This window comes from Palaemon carinicauda, chromosome 39 (assembly GCF_036898095.1).
Source record: "Palaemon carinicauda isolate YSFRI2023 chromosome 39, ASM3689809v2, whole genome shotgun sequence".
Lineage (NCBI taxonomy): Eukaryota > Metazoa > Arthropoda > Malacostraca > Decapoda > Palaemonidae > Palaemon > Palaemon carinicauda.
Window position 1 is genome coordinate 38,236,707 of NC_090763.1, and position 15,000 is coordinate 38,251,706.

A 15,000-nucleotide genomic window follows, 5' to 3' on the forward strand; every position below is an offset into this window, starting at 1 on the left:
CTTCTTTTTCTTCTTCTTAATTCGTGTTGAATATCTCGATAGCTTCTTCTTCTTCTTCTTAATTCCTGTTGAATATCTCGATAGCTTCTTCTTCTTCTTCTTCTTCTTCTTCTTCTTCTTCTTCTTCTTCTTCTTCTTCTTCCTGTTGAATATCTCGATCGCTTCTTCTTCTTCTTCTTCTTCTAGATCTAGAGTAACTCGATAGCTTCTTCTTTTTCTTCTTCTTCTTCTTCTTCTTCTTCTTCTTCTTCTTCCTGTTGAATATCTCGATCGCTTCTTCTTCTTCTTCTTCTTCTAGATCTAGAGTAACTCGATAGCTTCTTCTTTTTCTTCTTCTTCTTCTTCTTCTTCTTCTTCTTCTTCTTCTTCTTCTTCTAGAATATCTCGATTGCTTCTTCTTCTTCTTCTTCTTCTTCTAGAATATCTCGATTGCTTCTTCTTCTTCATCATCTTCTTCTTCTTCTTCTTCTTCTTCTCCTTCTTCTTCTTCTTCTTCTTCTTCTTCTTCTTCTTCTTCTTCTTCTTCTTCTTCTTCTTCTTCTAGAATATCTCGATTGCTTCTTCTTCTTCTTCTTCTTCTTCTAGAATATCTCGATTGCTTCTTCTTCTTCATCATCTTCTTCTTCTTCTTCTTCTTCTCCTTCTTCTTCTTCTTCTTCTTCTTCTTCTTCTTCTTCTTCTAGAATATCTCGATTGCTTCTTCTTCTTCTTCTTCTTCTTCTAGAATATCTCGATTGCTTCTTCTTCTTCATCATCTTCTTCTTCTTCTTCTTCTTCTCCTTCTTCTTCTTCTTCTTCTAGAATAACTCGATAGCTTGTTGTTGTTTTATGTGGAAGAGGCCAATGATCCAATAGCATACCTGGAGGCCTTCCCAGTTCCATACCCTCGTAGGGGGATAACTCCATCAATTCACCTAATATGGCTCACTGTAGGCATTAATTAAGGGTCTTTTCAGCTCTCCTTTGGCCTCTAGCTGCACTTACTTTATGTCCTTCTACTCTACCTTCATCCCTTCTTCATTTCGTCCTTGTTATCAAATCTCTCTCTCTCTCTCTCTCTCTCTCTCTCTCTCTCTCTCTCTCTCTCTCTCTCTCTCTCTCTCTCTCTCTCAAGTTTTCATAGTTTATACGTGATCTAATTTAATGTTGTCACTGTTCTTAAAATATTTTTATTTTTATTGTCTATTCTTCGCTTTTAGTTTATTTATTTCATTATTTCCTTTCCTCACTGGGTTATTTTTCACTGTTGGAGCCCATGAGCTTATAGTATCTTGCTTTTCCAATTAGGGTTATAGCCTAGCTTGTACTTCTACTACTACTACTACTACTACTACTACTACTACTAGTTTTTCTGGCATCCTGACATCTAGAAAACCTCAAATGAATAAATCTATTACTATTACTACTACTACAGTAGTAGTAGTAGTAGTAGTAGTAGTAGTAATAGATTTATTTATATGAGGTTTTCTAGATGTCAGGATCCCAGAGAAACTCAAATCAATCTACTACTACTACTACTACTACTACTACTACTAATAATAATAATAATAATAATAATAACTATGACTTCATCATACTCCGTTTTACTTTGGAGTTGAATGCCTTATAGGCCACAACTATTACTACTGCTACTACTACTACTACTACTACTACTACTACTACTACTACTACTACTACTACTACTAATACTACTACTACTACTACTAATAATAATAATAATGATAATAATAACAACTATGACTTCATCATACTCTGCTGGTCTCTCCCCGTTTTACCTTTGAGTTGAATGGCCTTATGGTCCCAACGCAGGTATATTTAGCCCAAATTCATAAAACCTCATAAATGTAATCCCTTACAAATCCAATATTTACTAATTACAAAGTCAAAATGTGGATTTTGTAAATGCTTTCAGTAGCAACTGTGAGAAAACGTCAGCGAATTAGAAATTAATATTCATCTATTCCGTGCGAAAGGACTAATGTATGCCGCAAATATTCTTTCTTTTCACATGGAAGAACTTTTGATGTAAACGTAGGACTTCTATGACGCGAACGTAGAACTTCTATGACTCAAACGTAGAACTTCTATAACTCAAACGTAGAAATTCTTTGATTCAAAGTTAAAACTTCTATGATTCAAAGTTAGAACTTCCTTGACGCAAACCTAAAACTTCTATGATTCAAAGTTAGACCTTTCATGACGCAAACATAGAACTTCTACGATTCAAAGTTAGAACTTCTATGAAACAAACAACTTCTATAACTGAAACGTAGAACTTCAATGACGCAAACCTTAAACTTCTGTGATTCAAAGTTAGAACTTCTATGACACAAATAACTTCTATAACTGAAACGTAGAACTTCAATGACACAAACCTTGAGCTTCTATGATTCAAAGTTAGAACTTCCATGACACAAACAACTTCTATAACTGAAACGTAGAACTTCAATGACGCAAACCTTGAACTTCAATGATTCAAAGTTAGAACTCCTATGATGATGCAAACATAGAACTTCCATGACTCAAACATAGAACTTCTACGACGCAAACGTTTATATCACCTAAAATAACTAAAACAATATAATCCTTATATCTCCCTTGGTGTTCCTATCATAAAAACATCAAGATAAAGAATAAAGGAAATATGAAGAGAATAAATGAATAGGGATAAATGCCACCTGCTGGGATGAAGAGAGTCTGCAAACACTGGCGGGTGGCAACTGTTGCGTGTGCTTTGCAATTAGAGCAACAAGTCTTTATAATTAACCGGAAGCATGCAAGTGCATTTGATGGGTGACTACTGTATCGCTGCATCCAGCGATACTAATTCTATCTCGGTACATTGTGCTTGCAGTGCACCTAATGCAGTAGACTCTAGGTGTTGATAAAGACCTTTGCCTCTTGGTAAAAAATTACAGATCTTTTACGCTTGAACCAGGCATTGCATCCCTCCCAAGTGGAATTTCCAACAATTTTAATATGACGGATACATCGTAATCTTCGTAACTCGCAACGGTACATTGATCAAGCGTGATATCACGAGGCGTTGTTGGCGACCTTATATGACATGGAAAAATCCTCGCTCGAAATATATACGAGTGAAGACATTTCATACAGATTCAACCCTTCCTACTCCGTCCCCCTTTCCAAACTACAACCTCTCTCACCGGGGTTATAACTACTCCCTCTTCCCCTACCCGAGGGCCGTGGAAAGTACCGAGTAGTTGTACTATACATATATATATATATATATATATATATATATATATATATATATATATATATATACATATATATACATATATATATATATATATATATATATATATATCTCACAGGTATATATATATATACAGTATACTAATATGTATGTATATATATATATATATATATATATATATATATATATATATATATATATATATATATATATATATATACAGTATATATATGTACACATAGATATTTATGTGTGTGTGGAATTCACTTATAAAAGTAAAAGTATACGACAAACGTACTAAACTTACCTCACCCATTTTCCACGAACGAATGTTTTGGACCCGTCCTGAAAATTTACATAGGTTCTGATCGTTATCGGGAACTTTGAGATATTTTCTCTCTCTCTCTCTCTCTCTCTCTCTCTCTCTCTCTCTCTCTCTCTCTCTCTCTCTCTCTCTCTCTCTCTCAAAGGCATATTGCCCGACACTAAACGCCCTTGTATTTGCGCACTCTCGCTTCCTGGAAAATCTGGTCGAAATTCTAAAATGGTGATGTGTTTTTGTTTTGATTTTACACAAAGGGAGTCGTCTTCTTCCATTTATAAGAATTGAAATGTCTGCATTGTTAGGATGTGTGTATATGTATACATATGTATATATATATGTGTGTTTATATGTATTCTGCATATATATGTATGTGTGTATGTATATATATATACATTGTATATACATATATGTATATATATATACATACATACTGTATATATACATGTATGTATACATATATATATGTATATATATATAGAAATGTATATATATATATATATATATATATATATATATATGTGTGTGTGTGTGTGTGTGTGTGTCCGTATATTTATTTATGTATATACTCCTTGCCTGTATATACAGTATATACATATATATATATATATATATATATATATATATATACATAATATATATATAAATATATATATATATATATATATATATATATATATATATATATATATATATATATATATATATATAAATAATGTGTGTGCATGTGTGTGAGTGCACGTTTGTGTGTGGTTTGTCTATGTAAGGAAAGAGAGAGAGAGAGAGAGAGAGAGAGAGAGAGAGAGAGAGAGAGAGAGAGAGAGAGAGAGAGAGAGAGAGAGAGAGAGAGAGATGGATGTTTCCCAATCAGAAATCAAGACTTATTTTCCCAAGGCGAAATGCACATAAGCATAAACCTAAAAATACGGTACTTTGACTCTGACGTCACCCAGCATGTTTCAGCCATGACGTCAATTTTCGACTCTCGCTTATTACGTCGACGTCCGAATTCAAGTCAACCCAATGAGTAACATCATGTTTGCCTTCGATGACTTCACACACTAAAGAGGAAACTTGTAAAATGGGACGAGTTTGGGAAATAATGAAATTCATTGGGTTGTGGGTATGTTGATGTACGAATACTTCTGAGATTTTGAAGCATTATGCTTTCTGGTTTTATTTCCTGCGTAGATAATAAAACATTTTGGTTTAATGTTGACAAAGTATCGAAATAAATATGCTCCATAAAACTGCTCAATAAACTGTTAACTTCATATGAAATTAAAGCTTTTTTTTTTTATTAATAAGGGGACATGATTTAATCATTGTCTTTGCAAGCCATTACAGTCTACAGAAAGCCCAATAAACTGTGTTAACTTCATATGAATTTAAAGCTGTTTTTATCAATAAGGGGATGTGATTTAATCATCGTCTTTGTAAGCCGTTGTGGTCTTCAGAAAGCTTAAACAAGCTATGTTAACTTAGTAGGAATTTAAAGCTATTTATATTAATAAAAGGACATGGTTTAATCATAGCCCCATGAAGATTTGTGACCCTCAGAAAGTTCAAGGTTTCTAGTCGGAATGAAAAGTAAACAAACCCATTAGTTTGCAGCGAACAGCTCGCCAGCAATCAGACGAAATTGCCTATCTAAATTGAGAGCATTCCTACACTATCTCCGGATGCCTTATCTGGACGACCTGAATATGCAATGTTTTCGCGTTAGAATGATTTGTTAGTAAGGCCAGTGAGCCTTTTTCAGCGAAGAGTCCATTAGTGGGTGTCAAAACCATGGTAGTTCGCTGTAATCGCGCTTGTATCGGAGCGTTTGTTACCTTCGCCAACTTCGTTGCGAAGGTTATGTTTTGATATGCGTATATTTGTTTCTATTTCTGTCTTGTGTGTTTGGGATTAACATAACTCAAAAACTATTTGACCGAATCTCATGAAATTTGGTGGGATGATTGTCCATGAACCAAGGAAAATATGATTAAATGTGGGAAGTGATTGGGTCAAAGGTCAATGTCAAAGTAACAGAAAGGTAAAAAAAAATATTTTTTTCTATATCGTAATCAATTTTTTTCCGATGTGCATGAAACCTATGCGAAAATATGCACAATTCAATTGCCTATCTTGTGATATAGAACATGATATAGGTGAAGGTATGCGCTCTAACTAGCGCCCGTTCTAGTTTTGGTATGTTTTGGACCAGCGCAGGGTCTGCTCGCTGCTCGCTAGCAAACATGTTAATTCCGAAGTGCCACCAATTCGCATGGCATGAAATAACACTGATATAAAAGCCATATCATTATTATTATTATTATTATTATTATTATTATTAATTGCTAAGCTACAACCCTAGTTGGAAAAGCAGGCTGCTATAAGCCCGGAGGTTCCAACAGGGAAAATAGCTCAGTGAGGAAAGGAAACAAGGAAAAATAAAATATCTTAAGAACAGTAACTTTATAATAAATATTCCTTATATAAACTATAAAAACTTTGACAAAACAAGAGGAAGACAAATGAAATAGAATAGTGTGCCCGAGTGTACCCTCAAGCAAGAGAACTCTAATCCAAGACAGTGGAAGACCATGGTATAGAGGCTACGGCACTACACAAGACTAGAGAACAATGGGGTTATTTTGAAGTGTCCTCTTAGAAGAGCTGCTTACCATAGCTAAAGAGTGTCTTCTACCCTTACCAAGAGCAAATTAGCCACTGAATGATTATATTGCAGTAGTTAACCCCTTGGGGAAGAAGATTTGTTTGATAATCACAGTGTTGTCAGGTGTATGAGGACAGAGGAGAATCTGAAGAGAATGGGCCGGTCTATTCGGTGTACAGTATGTGTAGGGAAAGGGGAAATGAACCGTAACCAGAGAGAAGGATTCAGCGTAGTACTGCCTGGCCAATCAAAGGACCCAATAACTCAATAGTGGTATTATCTCAACGGGTGGCTGGTGCCCTGGCTAACCTACCACCTACAAAACCTATAACGAGGGGTTCATCACCAATTCGCCTGGTATAAAATAACAGATATAAAAGGCATACATTGACGGATTTAAAACCTCGTTCGCAATGGGACCTCTGAGGCCAGAACAAATATAGATTACGTTGTTTATACCGCATGTAAATATTGCAACAGCATTTTTGGTCAGAGGGAATTACTCATCGCCTGTGCAAGCTCTCGAATTAACTATGTGTCATGCACATGGTTTGATTATGTTGTACTAAATAAGGGTTAAATAAACAGAATAGTTGAATTAATTGTGTCTAGCGGTCAGGGTTGAAGCGGATATGACTTAATTATGAGTTGTTTTGCATAAATGGTCTTGTGGGAAAGAAATAACGAGTAAAAGAATAATGTTAGGAAGAAAGGACAGGAGAATACGTATGAAGGGAAGAAGAAAATAAAGAATAGACGAAGAGGAATAAAGGAAGAAAAGTAGAAGATTTTGTAAATGGAATAACAAGAAGGAAAAGAATAACGTGAAGAAGAAAGGACAGGAGAACACGTATGAAGGGAAAAAAAAGAAAATAAGGAATAGACGAAGAGGAATAAGTGAAATGAAGTAGAAGATTGTGGAAAAGAAATAACAAGAAGGAAAAGAATAACGTTAAGAAGAAGGACAGGAGAACACGTATGAAGGGAAAAAGAAAATAAAGAATAGATGAAGAGGAATAAAGGAAGAGAAGTAGAAGATTGTGTAAATGAAATAAGAAGGAAAAGAATAAAATTAAGAAGAAAGGACAGGAGAACACGCATGAAAGGAAAAAGAAAATAAAGAATAGACGAAGAGGATTAAGGGAAGTGAAGTAGAAGATTGTGTAAATGAAATAACAAGAAGGAAAAGAATAACGTTAAGAAGAACGGACAGGAGAACACGCATGAAGGGGAAAAGAAAATAAAGAGTAACCGAAGAGGAATAAGGGAAAATAAGTAGAAGAAAAGCAGAGAAAGAAGGAAAGATATTGAATAGATGAAAAGGGAAAATGCAGGAAGCAGAGAAAGAAGAGGAAAGTGTATTGATACACAAAATTGGAAGACATGAAAGCAAGGAGTAGACGAAGATAGGGAAAGACAAATGAAGGCAGAACAATAAGAGAGTATTGGAAGAATGAAAAAGACGGAATAGACGAAGATGGATAAGGAAAATGTGAGAAGCAGAGGAAGAAGAAGAAAGTGCATTAATAAACATACAATCGGAAGAAGTGGAAACAAGGGATAGACGAAGATAAAGAGAGAATAAGTAAAAAAGAAAAAAGGCTATACACGAATTCAGCTTTTGCGAATCTAACTGGAAACAAGAGAAGAAATCAGGGGATAGACGAAGATAGCGAAGGAAAATGTAAGAAGCAGAGATAGAAGAAAGGGCATTAATAGACAAAGCATTGGAAGAAGTGGAAACAAGGGATAGACGAAGATAAAGAGAGAATAAGTAAAAAAAGAAAAAAATATATACAGAAAGTGCATTAATACACATACCATTGGAAGAAGTGAAACAAGGGATAGATGAGGATAAAGAAAGAATAAGTATAGAAGAAAAAATCATATACAAGAGTTCAGCTTTCGCGAAATCTAACAGGAAACAAGAGAAGAAATCAGGGGATAGACGAAGATAGCCAAGGAAAATGAAAGAAGCAGAGATAGAAGAAAGGGCATTAATAGACACAGCATTGGAAGAAGTGGAAACAAATAGACGAAGATAAAGAGAGAATAAGTAAAAAAGAAAAAAATATATACAGAAAGTGCATTAATACACATACCATTGGAAGAAGTGAAACAAGGGATAGATGAGGATAAAGAAAGAATAAGTATAGAAGAAAAAATCATATACAAGAGTTCAGCTTTCGCGAAATCTAACAGGAAACAAGAGAAGAAATCAGGGGATAGACGAAGATAGCCAAGGAAAATGAAAGAAGCAGAGATAGAAGAAAGGGCATTAATAGACACAGCATTGGAAGAAGTGGAAACAAATAGACGAAGATAAAGAGAGAATAAGTAAAAAAGAAAAAAATATATACAGTAAGTGCATTAATACACATACCATTGGAAGAAGTGAAACAAGGGATGAGGATAAAGAAAGAATAAGTATAAAAGAAAAAAAATCATACAAGAGTTGAGCTTTCGCGAAATCAAACTGGAAACACGAGAAGAAATCAAGGGGTTGGACCACGATTGGACTGACCCGAAAGTGGGTGTAGTAACATTGCGCGCTCCTCTAGATGAGAGTGATGACGTCATTTGAAATGCCTAAGATGTGACTCGCAGCTTCGATTTTCCAGAGGTGAGGTTACCTGAGGTAAACATAGCTGAACATGACAGGTTTCTTTTAAAAAAAGGGTTTTAAAGTTGAGGTTTACCGAAAGATTATGGGAAATCTACTAGCTTTGAGGTAATGGTTTAGTGATGGGTCTGGTGTGCGAAATAGAAAATTTAATTGTTGTTGTTGTTGTTGTTATTATTATTATTATTATTATTATTATTATTATTACAATAATGATAATGATAATAATGATTATTGTTATCATTTTTACAATAATAATAATAATGTTATAATATATTATTGTACAATGATAAAAAATACAATGGTATATATCTTTTACCGATAATAATAATGATAATAATAATAATAATAATAACAATGATGATAATAATAATTACTTATTATTGTTATTATTATTAAAAACATTAAAATTATTATTATTATTATTATTAATATAAACATTGAATTATTATTATTATTATTATTATTATTATTATTATTATTATTATTATTATTATTATTAAAATGTCAGCTTGGATTTCTTATGAAATTTTTGTCAGTAAACAATAGTAAATCACGGGTGACAGGAAAATAGGTCAGTCTGCATGAGAGAGAGAGAGAGAGAGAGAGAGAGAGAGAGAGAGAGAGAGAGAGAGAGGAGAGAGAGAGAGAGAGAGAGAGAGAGATTCTGCTCTTCCGTTTTCAAGTTAAATCAAGTTTAAAGTCGAAGTTATCCAGTTAACTCTCTATGTTGGCAGCTGAAACAAGAATAACCCTTTTTTTCTTAACTATTACTTTGTTCGTAACTTAACATTTTGACCCCCAAATAAGGGGGGGGGGGGGGTTTCATAACACTAGGCCCTCCTGGTAGAGGGGGTTTGTGGGGGTGGGTTGGGCTGCCCAGAATGTAGGGGGGTACATGACTGGTCTCATGCGAGTTTCTCTTTTCTTTGTTTACATTTCTTCTTCTCGCATTTTTTGACCAGGAATCGAAGCGTCAAGGATTCTTTTCATATATATTATGTAGTATCGAAATGCGTTTACACTTTTTCATTCTTGAGTGAAAGTAGGTGAGCTTTTTCCTATTTACTTCGCCTCAGTTTTATTCGTCATCAGTTGCTTCTTATCATAACTTTTGATATTGCGTCACTCAATTGTTATCATTATTATATTTACTAGCCAAGCTACAACCCTATTTGGGAAAAACAAGATGCTATAAGCCCAAGGGCTCCAACAGGGAAAAATAGCCCTGTGAGGAAAGGAAATAAGGAAGTGAATAAACGATATAAGAAGTAATGAAAAATTAAAGTAAAATATTTTAAAAACATTAACATTAAAACAGACATTTGAGTGACATTAGCATGGCACTTCTAAATGCGCACCAAGGTTAGATAGAAGAAATGTAATGTCCACTTAGACATACGAGTATATCAATAATATAAATTGGGGGTAATGTCTATTTAGACATAAAGGGATAGAGTAAAAACGAGGTTATTTGTAGTTAGACATAATTTATTGTAATAAAATGAAGTATATGTCTAACTATATATAGTATCTACTTAGACATATATCAATATTATAAATTGGGGGTAATGTCTATTCAGACATAAAGGGATAGAGTAAAAACGAGGTAATTTGTAGTTAGACATAATTTATTGTAATAAAATGAAGTATATGTCTAACTATATATAGTATATACTTAGACATATATCAATATTATAAATTGGGAGTAATGTCTATTCAGACATAAAGGGATAGAGTAAAAACGAGGTAATTTGTAGTTAGACAAAGTTTATTGTAATAAAATGAAGTTTATATCTAACTATATATAATATCTACTTAGACATATATCATTATTATAAATTGGTGGTAATGTTTATTTAGACATAAAGGGATAGAGTAGAAACGAGGTAATTTGTAGTTAGACAAAATTTAATTTGATAAAATAGAGTATATGCCTAATTATACATAAATGGATAATATAAAAGGAAGGTAATGGTTACTTACAGGAGACACACATCAATAAGATAAAACGCGGTAATGTTTGATTATTATCATTATTATTATTATTATTGTTATTATTATTATTACTTGCTAATCTACAACCCTAGTTGGAAAAGCAGGATGCTATAAGCCCAGGGGCTCCAACAGAGAAAATAGCCCAGTGAGGAAAGAAAAGAAGGGAAAATAAAATATTTTAAGAACAGTAACAACATTAAAATTAATATTTTCTATATAAACTATCAAAACTAACAAAACAAGAGGAAGAGAAATAAGATAGAATAGTTTGCCCGAGTGCACCCTCAAGCAAGAGAACTCTAACCAAAGACAGTGGAAGTAAGTGGATAGAGTAAGCTTGATAAATATTGAATTAAACATATCAATAAATTATTTATTCTAGTAAGCGTCTATCTGATACCAAAGAATAATAGTGGACACAAGGAAAGACAGTACTGCATTGGATAATTTTCTCTGGTTACGGTTCACTTTCCCGTTCCCTACACATACATCGATTGTCTGGCCTTAAGTACCTTTTATGCATGACTGACCACGATCTTTGCCCTCATGCAATCAAGCATACGTGCTTTCGCGTGCGTGTGTTGAATGCATACGTCATCAGCAATGGGGTTACATGACTAACTTTACGGATTTGTAAGTGAATTTTATATCTATTTTTTTTTATAATACATAAGTCTGCTGCAATTGTATTACAGTTGTAGACGGTGCTGAATGCATAGCTACTGTATTTTGCAAGGTAGTTCTACTTTTCATCTCAAGACCCTTTTAAGATTCCAAGAATTTCCAGTCATCATTATCCATCCAGTTTCCAGTCATTTCCGAATCGAATTCCAGAATCCGGATGACACACTGCCTGGGCATCGGGTATTTGGGTAGTCGTCTCGTATTGCATGCCCCGACGTTGCCCAAGTTCGTTTAACTGGACAGTGACGAGGGGCTATTGCGCATGTGTAATTTCACAATGGCTTTTTGTTTATTCGGAGCCTCGCTTCGTCTCGACGCTTTTACCTTCAGTCTTCGATCAGAAGTGCCGCTCTCTCTCTCTCTCTCTCTCTCTCTCTCTCTCTCTCTCTCTCTCTCTCTCGGGGAGGCAGGACACGATTCCAAAGGTATTCTCTCATATCCCGCGAGAGTGAAACCATTTTAAAGATATTCTCTCTCTCTCTCTCTCTCTCTCTCTCTCTCTCTCTCTCTCTCTCTCTCTCTCTCCCGGGGAGGCAGGACACGATTCCAAAAGTATTCTTCCATATCCCGCGAGAGTGAAACCATTTTAAAGATATTCTCTCTCTCTCTCTCTCTCTCTCTCTCTCTCTCTCTCTCTCTCTCTCTCTCTCTCTCTCTCTCTTATCCCCCGAGAGTGAAACCATTTTAAAAATATTCTCTCTCTCTCTCTCTCTCTCTCTCTCTCTCTCTCTCTCTCTCTCTCTCTCTCTCTCTCTCTCTCTCTCTCCGTTCACAGTTATATCTCACACCCCCTTTTACTCTTTGTCTTATCCGTGTTACTTTACCTTTTATTTCACATTTTATTCTTTTCATTTATCAGTTGCCTGTGTTTGTTTGTTTATATCGTATTAATTTCTCTCGATCATCGTTTGTATAAGAATTTATCAATCCATTTCGTTCTTCCCTTCATCGCTTCTCTTTCTTTCATTTAATACTTCCATCATTGTTTGTTCTGTAAGTCATATATTTTCGTCTTTTCGTCCTTCTCTCTGCCTGTCATATCCGTCAAAGGACTTCCTTCTGTCTGTCATATCCGTCAAATGACTTTCCTCTGCCTGTCATATCCGTCAAAGGACTTCCTTCGATCTGTCATCCTTCTGTCTGTCATATCCGTCAAAGGACTTTCTTCTGTCTGTCATATCCGTCAAAGGACTTCCTTCTGTCTGTCATATCCGTCAAAGGACTTTCTTCTGCCTGTCATATCCGTCAAAGGACTTCCTTCGATCTGTCATCCTTCTGTCTGTCATATCCGTCAAAGGACTTTCTTCTGCCTGTCATATCCGTCAAAGGACTTCCTTCTGTCTGTCATATCCGTCAAAGGACTTTCTTCTGCCTGTCATATCCGTCAAAGGACTTCCTTCGATCTGTCATCCTTCTGTCTGTCATATCCGTCAAAGGACTTTCTTCTGCCTGTCATATCCGTCAAAGGACTTCCTTCTGTCTGTCATATCCGTCAAATGACTTTCCTCTGCCTGTCATATCCGTTAGAGGACTTCCTTCGATCTGTCATCCTTCTGTCTGTCATATCCGTCAAAGGACTTTCTTCTGTCTGTCATATCCGTCAAAGGACTTTCTTCTGCCTGTCATATCCGTCAAAGGACTTTCTTCTGTCTGTCATATCCGTCAAAGGACTTCCTTCTGTCTGTCATATCTGTCAAAGGACTTTCTTCTGTCTGTCATATCCGTCAAAGGACTTCCTTCTGTCTGTCATATCCGTCAAAGGACTTTCTTCTGCCTGTCATATCCGTCAAAGGACTTTCTTCTGTCTGTCATATCCGTCAAAGGACTTTCTTCTGCCTGTCATATCCGTCAAAGGACTTTCTTCTGTCTGTCAAACCACGAGTATCCACCTATGTCGCCTCTCCTTTCCTTTCATCTGAGAGTCATTGAAATACTGTCTAATTCTCCAGTCCATTTTGCACCTGTCTATTAATTATCATTCTTGTCTCACCTCTTCATTGCTCTCATCTGTCAGATTTCCTTGATTACTCAATTCCGTATCCGTCTAATTCTCACGTCTATTTTTCACCTGTCTATTAATTATCATTCGTATATCACCTCTTCATTGCTCTCATCTGTCAGATTCCCTTGATTATTCAATTCCGTTTCTGTCTAATTCTCCCGTCCATTTTCACCTGTCTATTAATTCCCATTCGTATCTCACCTCTTCATTGCTGTCACTGATAGTCGTGAAAATCCCTGGACTCGTTAATTCTATATCTGTCTAATTCTCGTGTCCATCTTCTCCTGTCAATTAATATCCATTTGAATCTCACCCCTCCATTGCTGTCATTTGACAGACGTCAAAATCCTAGATTATTTAATTCTGTGCCTGTATAATTTATCCGTCCATTTTTTCAACTGTCTATTAACTCTCATTCTTATCTCACCTCTTCATTGCTTCCACTGACACTCTATTTAATTCTGTGCCTGTCTAATTCATCTGTCCTTTTTCACCTGTTTATTGATTCCCATTCCTGTCTCACCTCTTCATTGCTTCCACTGTCATTCTATTTAATTCTGTGCCTGTCTAATTCATCTGTCCATTTTCACCTGTTTATTAATTCCCATTCCTGTCTCACCACTTCATTGCTGTTACTGACACTCTGTTTAATTCTGTGCCTGTCTAATTCATCCGTCCGTTTTTCAACTGTATTAACTCCCATTCCTATCTCACCTCTTCATTGCTTCCACTGTCACTCTATTTAATTCTGTGCCTGTCTAATTCATCTGTCCATTTTCACCTGTGTATTAATTCTTCCTATCTCACCTCCTCATTGCTTCCACTGCCTCTCTATTTAATTCTGTGCCTGTCTAATTCATCTGTCCATTTTCACCTGTTTATTAATTCCCATTCCTATCTCACCTCTTCATTGCTTCCACTGTCACTCTATTTAATTCTGTGGCTGTCTAATTCATCTGTCCATATTCACCTGTTTATCAATTCCCATTCTTATTTCACCCCCTCATTGTTGTCATGTGACAGTCGTCATAATTCCTGGATTAAATTCTGCGTTTACTTCTCCTGCTCATTTTCCGCCAGTTTAATTCTATCCATTCCCATCTGTATATGTCCTGAAAGGCCACATCAAACTCAGCCCATTAACCCTCGTTAGTGTAATTGCCCAGCGAATGGGGGAGTCCGAAAGCGCTGGCGGGATTTCTGGAGACTCTCGGAGCGTTTGGGATTTCTGAAGACTAGGTTCTCTTCATTATTCAGCACAACGTCTTGTCATCTCTCTGAGGTCTTTAGTGTGGAATGTTCATGCGGGTGTTTGAATAAGAGAGCCGTTGACTTTACTAAAAGGTTTGAGTTACGTTATACTTTATACTTTATGAACCTAATATATATATATATATTTTTTTTTTTTGCGAAATGGACATGAGGAACGTTTTAGTCTTCAGAAGATTTTATTGGGTTAGAGTTCTCTTGCTATTGGGTATGCTCA

General features: G+C 35.5%; 1 long non-coding RNA gene across 1 annotated transcript in view; it reads right to left on the reverse strand.

Annotated features, from left to right (window-relative positions):
* Nucleotides 1-15,000, reverse strand: part of LOC137631131 (uncharacterized) — a 50,763-nt gene that overhangs the window by 35,067 nt on the left and 696 nt on the right. The gene's annotated exons all lie outside the window — the stretch shown is intronic.